This window comes from Canis lupus, chromosome 27 (assembly GCF_003254725.2).
Source record: "Canis lupus dingo isolate Sandy chromosome 27, ASM325472v2, whole genome shotgun sequence".
Taxonomy (NCBI): domain Eukaryota; kingdom Metazoa; phylum Chordata; class Mammalia; order Carnivora; family Canidae; genus Canis; species Canis lupus.
The window spans coordinates 7,454,148-7,461,626 of NC_064269.1; positions in this window are offsets into that span (position 1 = coordinate 7,454,148).

Genomic DNA, 7,479 nt, shown 5'->3' on the forward strand with positions numbered 1-7,479 from the left:
TCAACAAATATTTTGAAAATTAAATTAGAATATTTCAATGTAATATAAACGTATACACGCTCATTAAAGAGAAGGACGTACGCTAACATATTAACAGTGGATGGTAGGATCGCAGATGGTTTTTATTTTGTTTTTTTACGATGCCGTGTTTTCCAAAATTTTCACCAATCTACGCGAATTAATTTAATAAGGAACAAGAAAAGATTTTCTTTGTGCGTGTTCAGGGGTAAGCTGTAGCTATTTGAAACATTCATTTACGTAGAGAAACTCACGCCTTGACCATTCTGTGTTCGACTTTTAGGAAGCGCCTACGATGTCAGGTCCTGAATATTCAAAAATTAAAGACATGGCCCCTGCCCTGGTGGAGTTTTGGTGGAGGAGACGAGTTTCTACTCTATCGTTTACTCAACTTCCCCTTGTGCTAGGCATTTTGTTTAGATTATCTCGTTTAACCCCCACAACTGTTCTGGGAAGTAAACACTACTATTATCCTCCTTTCACATAGGGGGAGGCTGAGGCTTAGAGAGGTCCAGTGACTTGGCCAAGATCACAACTTTCAAGTAGTGAAGGAGAACTTCAAACACGGCCACACCCAGTCTAGATGCCCTTCACCAGGAGTGTCTCAAATAATTATACTCAAGGTGAAGTGTGCTGAGGTGGAGGTAAATACAGAGCGTTATTAGAGCACTTGGGACGCGTCTCTAACCCAGAGTGAGCGGAGGAAAGGATGGGAAGGCTACCTGGAGGAGGTGCTACTTCACTCAATAGAATATAAATAGGAGTTGGGGGCTAGGACAGGTGCAAAGGGGTGTTCCAGGCAGAGGAAGCCACATGTGTCTATGCTCGGAGGCCCCAGAGGTGGCCGCCCACGAGGCTGGAGCAACTCCAGGGGGAGAGGGGGCAGGATGACCCGGGCAGCGGGGCCGAGGCTTCATTACAAGGGGACATATTTGCTTCATCTGCCAGTACTGCATGAAATGAGTCTTTCTTTCAGTGTTGCACTAATGGGTAAGAAAAAGGGTTAAGCAGGCTTTACAAAATCCCATCCCTGCTTGACTGATTAGTGCCATGGCAACCCAGCAGCAGCCAACACTTGTCAAGGCCTCTTCTTTGGCTACAATCATAAACAGTGATAAAACATTACCTCAAGGCTTTATATTTTTGCCATCAGTTAAAATTCTGTGTGGTGAAGGCTTCTTCAAATCCCAGCTGAAAGAGGAGGGGGTGGGGGAGAGAAAGGTATATTTTAAAGAATGTGCTAGAAATGCTTTATGCATATGCTTGAAGAATTCAAACGCTTTAACCTCCCAGCCCCTTGAAAAGGCCAGAAGCCTTACTTATCAAGGCAGAGTCCTGAAAGGGCTTTCTCCTTAGGAATAAAGACTTGACAGGAGGTAAACAATGACGCTGCACTCTGCAGCTTCCAGAAGCATCAGCCCCATTGTGTCTCTAGTAATGGTTGCTCTGGGGCGCGCGCCACCCCCTCCTTGCACTTTTAACTGGAGCTTCAAGAGAGCCCGGCAGTCTCACAATGACTGCTGTGTGACAGCTGTGTGGCGGGTGGGACTTGTTTCTAAAACAAATCCACAAATATTTAGATTTGGTACCCTTCTCGAAGGCACTCTCAAGTCATGCAGCTTCTTCAAAGTGACAGCTCCTCAGAGGAACTGCAAGCTTCTCCGTGTGGATCGGAGACTAGGCTGGGACTGAATCTGGAATCCCTTCCCTCCCTCCCCCCCCCAGCAGCTTCCCCTCCACACCTCACCTAACCTCACTAGCTCAGTTTCCTGCTCTGTCAAATGGGATCCACCCCCTCCAGTGTAGCCCAGAGGACCAGAAGGTAAATGGGACAGGCACATGCTGGTATTCAGAAATTCCTAGCTGTCATTATTTATTCAGGGACACAAAGTCACATGCTAAGTCAAACAATAAAGCCCTGAAGTGGCCTAGGCAAACAGTCTGCACCCCTGTCACCATAGGTCATTCATCCTTAGCCACACACTGCTTTCATGCTGTTGTTGTTTTAAGATTTGTATTAACTTATTCATGAGAGACAGAGAGAGAGAGAGAGAGGCAGAGACACAGGCAGAGGGAGAAGCAGGCTCCATGCAGGGAGCCCGATGTGGGATTCGATCCCAGGAACCCGGGATCACACCCTGAGCCAAAGGCAGCCGCTCAACCACTGAGCCATCCAGGCATCCCTGCTTTTCAGGTTTTAACATCTCTGAAACTGGAATGTGTCTTATCCTAGGCCCTGTGTCACGGCTACCTGGCAATGGTTTTTCTTTTTTACTGGATCATAAAATACTGGAGCATCTTACAGTGGGCGACACCTTACAACAAACGAAATAGGGTAGTCTCTCCTGGCACAGGGAGCGCTTTTAGTTTGGTCACCAGCCAACAGATAAAAGGAAGAGCCCTAGCCTGCTCCTCTTCGGTAGATCTCAGACAGAAAAGATAAGATCCGTGGCCAAGGCCTCATCTGGTCTTTCTGAGCCTCCGCAACCTGGCCACACATCTGCTCCTAAGAACACACACGTCCGAGGCCTCCCTGTACTCAGCCTCCCTACGTGCTCCATACCATCTGGCGCCGCCTTTCCCGGTCTCCTCGACTGTCCTCCCAGCCGCACGTGCTACCCCCAAACGGAACACAACAGACGGGGAGATTTTCAGAGCAGTTTCTAAAATGGAACCAGGAATGTAATGAATGGAATTTTCTGGGCCTGTGGAAACATGTTGATCACAGATGTCAGGCCTACTGCGAGGGGGGGAAAGTGGGAAGGTGCTCGTGCAAACACACACACACATACACACACACGACAGATGCACTTGCTCTTGTGAGAAGCAGAACCAGATTATGAAGCAGCTTAGGTGGCCCTTGCTTGGGGACCCAATGGGTAAGGGGGCTAAAATGTCATTGCCATGGATTGGAACCACGGTAACCAGCGAAGTCAGGTTTCTGAAAGTCACTTCTCCACCTGGGGGCCGGCTGGAAGACACACAGGTTGGTGCTGCTCCCCTAAATGACACACTGACCTCCAGGAGAAATAGTTAAAAGCACATAGATAAGCAAATAAACCAAAACTTCCTATAGGTGCTAAACTTCCTGTTTCAAGTTGAGTGTTTGTGTGGTGCTTATTGGCAAGTCATATAGCGCAGTTACCGGATTGACCACCAGTCTTAAACTCTCACGCCTGAAATTAGTACCTGTGGTTGGCAAGTTAAAACAACTGTCCCAAACTGTCAAGGATGTGGGGGTTCGCTCTCCTTGTCTGCTGATAAGTTTTTCTGCCACTGTTTCATTGGATGCTGGGAGGTGACGTGGGTGTCGGGGTCAGATAGGAAAACATGAGTTTCCAGGTCTCTTTGGAACAAAGAGAGTTAGCACCTTGCTTACGAGATGTGTGGAGGGGCCAGAGACCCCGGAGGATTGTCTCCCAACCAGGACCTAGTAATGTGACCTCGTGGAGTACCCTAGTATGCCTGTCCCGCTAAATAAACTTACTGAACAGTATATGGAAACACACAATATCGAAACATATATCAAAAGAATATTAATGTGAAGAGGGGATTATTAGACTGAGTAGGAAGCTCACATGGTCCAGCTCTTGCCTAGAGCCATGCAGAGTTCATTTACGTATGGAAATGAACTTGGATAAAAAGATCGACTCATAGAGAAGGAAACAGGACAACGGAAACAAAGAATAGTTATTTTTCCTCCTTTTTCAGAGACGTACATATCATGCATTTCATAATTCAGAGGAAAGGGTAAAACTGGGTGCTCTACAGCAGTTGGAAAAATTTTAGTCTCAAGGTGATCCGAGTTCAGAGTTCAATTATGGAGGGTTAATTTTTGTTCCTCTTTCTGCATAGATGACTGTTCCTTTCTTTGGGTTGGATCTAACGGCTCCTTGTCCTCAGACTTCAAGGATTTGAATGGGGAGAGAGAGTTGCCAGACTGGAGATGAATGGAACTTGAACCGTTTTGAATTTCTACATCAAACTGATTGGAACATTTCACATAATCTCAACACGTGTAATTCTGCTGTAATTCCGATTTTTAAATTCTAAGCGTTTTTTCCTTTTCCTAAAATGAATACATTTGATTAGTGTCTTCCAAATGTCTTCCATTTTTTTTTTTAAAGATTTTATTTATTTATTCATGAGAGACAGAGACAGAGGCAGAGACACAGGCAGAGGGAGAAGCAGAGACACAGGCAGAGACACCGGCATGGAGCCTGCGTGGAACTCAATCCCAGGACTCCAGGATCATACCCTGGGCCAAAGGCAGGGGCTAAACCGCTGAGCCATGGGCAGCCCTGGTGGCCCAGTGGCTTAGTGCTGCCTTCAGCCTGGGGTGTGATCCTGGAGGCCAGGGATCAAGTCCCGCATCGGGCTCCCTGCATAGAGCCTTCCAATTAGTGTCTTCCAATTAGTGTCTTCTACTAGAAGCCCTAGTAGCCTAGCCCTGGTAGCCTAGGGCTATTTTGGAAGATAACACCTCTATACTACTCATAACTCATCTGCAGACCTTACTCAATTTTTGTTCTTTCTGGTCCAACATTCACTCCAGGTCCCACATTATAAGTAGTTTTCAAGTTTTTAAAATCTCCCCCAGTCTGAGACAATTCTTTATTTTCCATGCCTTGATCTTTTCAAGGGCCCTTCAGTTTGAACCGGCTTGAGGCTTTTTCACAATTGTGCAGAGGTTACACATTTTTTGGCAAGAAGATTAAAGCGGTGATATGGTGCCCCTTTCGCGGCGGCCTATCAGGAGGAGAAATCAGTGTGTCTCCTCTTTGGTGATGCTGAATTTGATCGTTCAGTTAAGATGGTGTCTGCCAGGACTCTCTTCACTGTCAAGTTATGGTTTTTTTTCTCATTGTAACTCATAAGTCTTTTGTGGAGAGACACTCTGTGACTACGCAAATATTCTATTTCTCATCACATTTTGTCCACTGGTTCTGGCAGTCTTGCTAGCCTGTGACTATTATTACCGTGATGTTTACCAAAGAATAATTTTTATCATTCCTTTGGCATTCATTAATTGGAATTCTACTGAGTCCAGGCTTATCCCTGGACTTTCCCTTGCCAGGCCTGGAATCAGCCATTTCTCCAAGGAGCCCTGATTCCTTTGATTGAAGAATGATGTTCAGAAACAAAGAAATGGTGGGTACCAGGGGTACTCATCATTACTGGGGTGTCACCACTTCCAGCCCTTTTCAATGAAAGATCTAGAAAACATCTGTATGCCCATGCACATGTGCACGTACACACATATACACATCTCTGTTTAAAACCATGATTCAGGGCAGCACTGGTGGTTCAGTGGTTTAGCACCTGCCTTCAGCCCAGGCGGGATCCTGGAGACCTGGGATCGAGTCCCACATCGGGCTCCTTGCATGAAGCCTGCTTCTCCCTCTGCCTGTGTCTCTGCCTCTCCCTCTCTCTCTGTCTCTCATGAATAAATAAATAAAATCATAAAATCATAAATAAATAAATAAATAAATAAATAAATAAATAAATAAATAAATAAACCATGATTCACATTCATTTCTCTGATTCCAATCCAACACCACAAGGTTGCTTGCAGTCTCCCCTTTTCCTTCTTTACGTCTTCTTTCTCTTTTATTAAGATACTTGGTTCTCATTATCCACAATCTATTTACTTATTTGCACAATCCTATAATGCACATAGAGTCGTTTCAGAATTGTTAAACATACCTCTGTGAAAAACAAATGCTCCAATTCAAATCAAATATTTCTTTAAGTTCTTTTTGTTTTAAGCCTTACATTATATCACATTACATGTATGTAATGATTAATTTTATGTTTCAACTTGACTGAGCCATGGGACGCCCAGATATTTAGATGACCATTATTTCTAGGTGGGTCTATGAGGGTGTGTCTGAATGAGATTGACATTTTTTTTTAAAGATTTTATTTATTTATTCATGAGAGACAGAGACAGAGGCAGAGACACAGGCACAGGGAGAAGCAGAGACACAGGCAGAGACACCGGCATGGAGCCTGCGTGGAACTCAATCCCAGGACTCCAGGATCATACCCTGGGCCAAAGGCAGGGGCTAAACCGCTGTGCCATGGGCAGCCCTGGTGGCCCAGTGGCTTAGCGCTGCCTTCAGCCTGGGGTGTGATCCTGGAGACCCGGGGATCAAGTCCCGCATCGGGCTCCCTGCATAGAGCCTGCTTCCCCCTCTGCCTGTGTCTCTGCCTCTCTCTCTCTCTCTCTGTCTGTCATGAATAAATAAATAAAATCTTAAAAATAAATAAATAAATAAACCGCTGAGCCACCCAGGGATCCCTGAGATTGACATTTGAATCAGTAAACTGAGTAAAGCAGATGGTCAGCACCACCCTCCCACCCCATGTGGAGACCAAACACAGTCTCTTGAAGGGCTGAATAGAATAAAAGGCTGGTAGGGCATAATTATTTTCTCTCTGCTTATCTTCCAGCAGGGGCATTGGTTTTCTTCTGACTTTTGGAGACTCAAGCTAGAACTTATACCATCAGCGCTCCTAATTCTTAGGCCTCTGGACTCATATTGGAACCATTGGCTCTCTTGCATCTCCAATTTGTGAACTGCAGATCCTGGGGCTTCTCAGAACTGTGTGAGCCTGTTTCTTAATATATCATAGGGAGGGATGCCTGGGTGGCTCAGCGGTTGAGTGTCTGCCTTCAGCTCAGTGTGATCCTGGAGTCCCCATATCGAGTCCTGCATCGGGCTCGCTGCTCTCCGCCTATGTCTCTGCCTCTCTCTCTGTGTCTCTCATGAATAAATGAATAAAATCTTTAAAAAAAATAAATCATAGGGAGAGGTAATACAGATCACAGGGTATCCATCTATCTTTCCATCATCTATTAATCTCAACCTGTAGTTATATCTATATCTGTATCTATCTCCTACTGGTTCTGTTTCTCTGGAGAACCTGGACTACTTATATACAATATATAATTAAAATATTATTTTCTGAAATTACCCAGGTTAGCACTTTTCTTTGGTATTCTCTTCACCGTGGTCATGTTGTTCATCTGTAATTGTCCATTTGGTACCATTTAAATTCTTTTAAAAAATTAAGTCAGGGGATCCCTGGGTGTCGCAGCGGTTTGGCGCCTGCCTTTGGCCCAGGGCGCAATCCTGGAGACCCGGGATCGAGTCCCACGTCGGGCTCCCGGTGCATGGAGCCTGCTTCTCCCTCTGCCTATGTCTCTGCCTCTCTCTCTGTGTGTGACTATCATAAATAAATAAAAATTAAAAAAAAATTAAGTCAGATCTTATCTGCACAAAACCCTCCAGACTTGCCATCTTACTCTAAGTCAAATTAGAAGTATTTCCATGTTCTAAGCCTTGCATGATCCAGCCTCCTTAGGCCCCTCTGACCTCATCTCCTCGCCACATAACCCCTTGCCTACACTGGTCTAGTCACACTGGCCTCCTTGCTCTCCCTTCAGCATCCCAC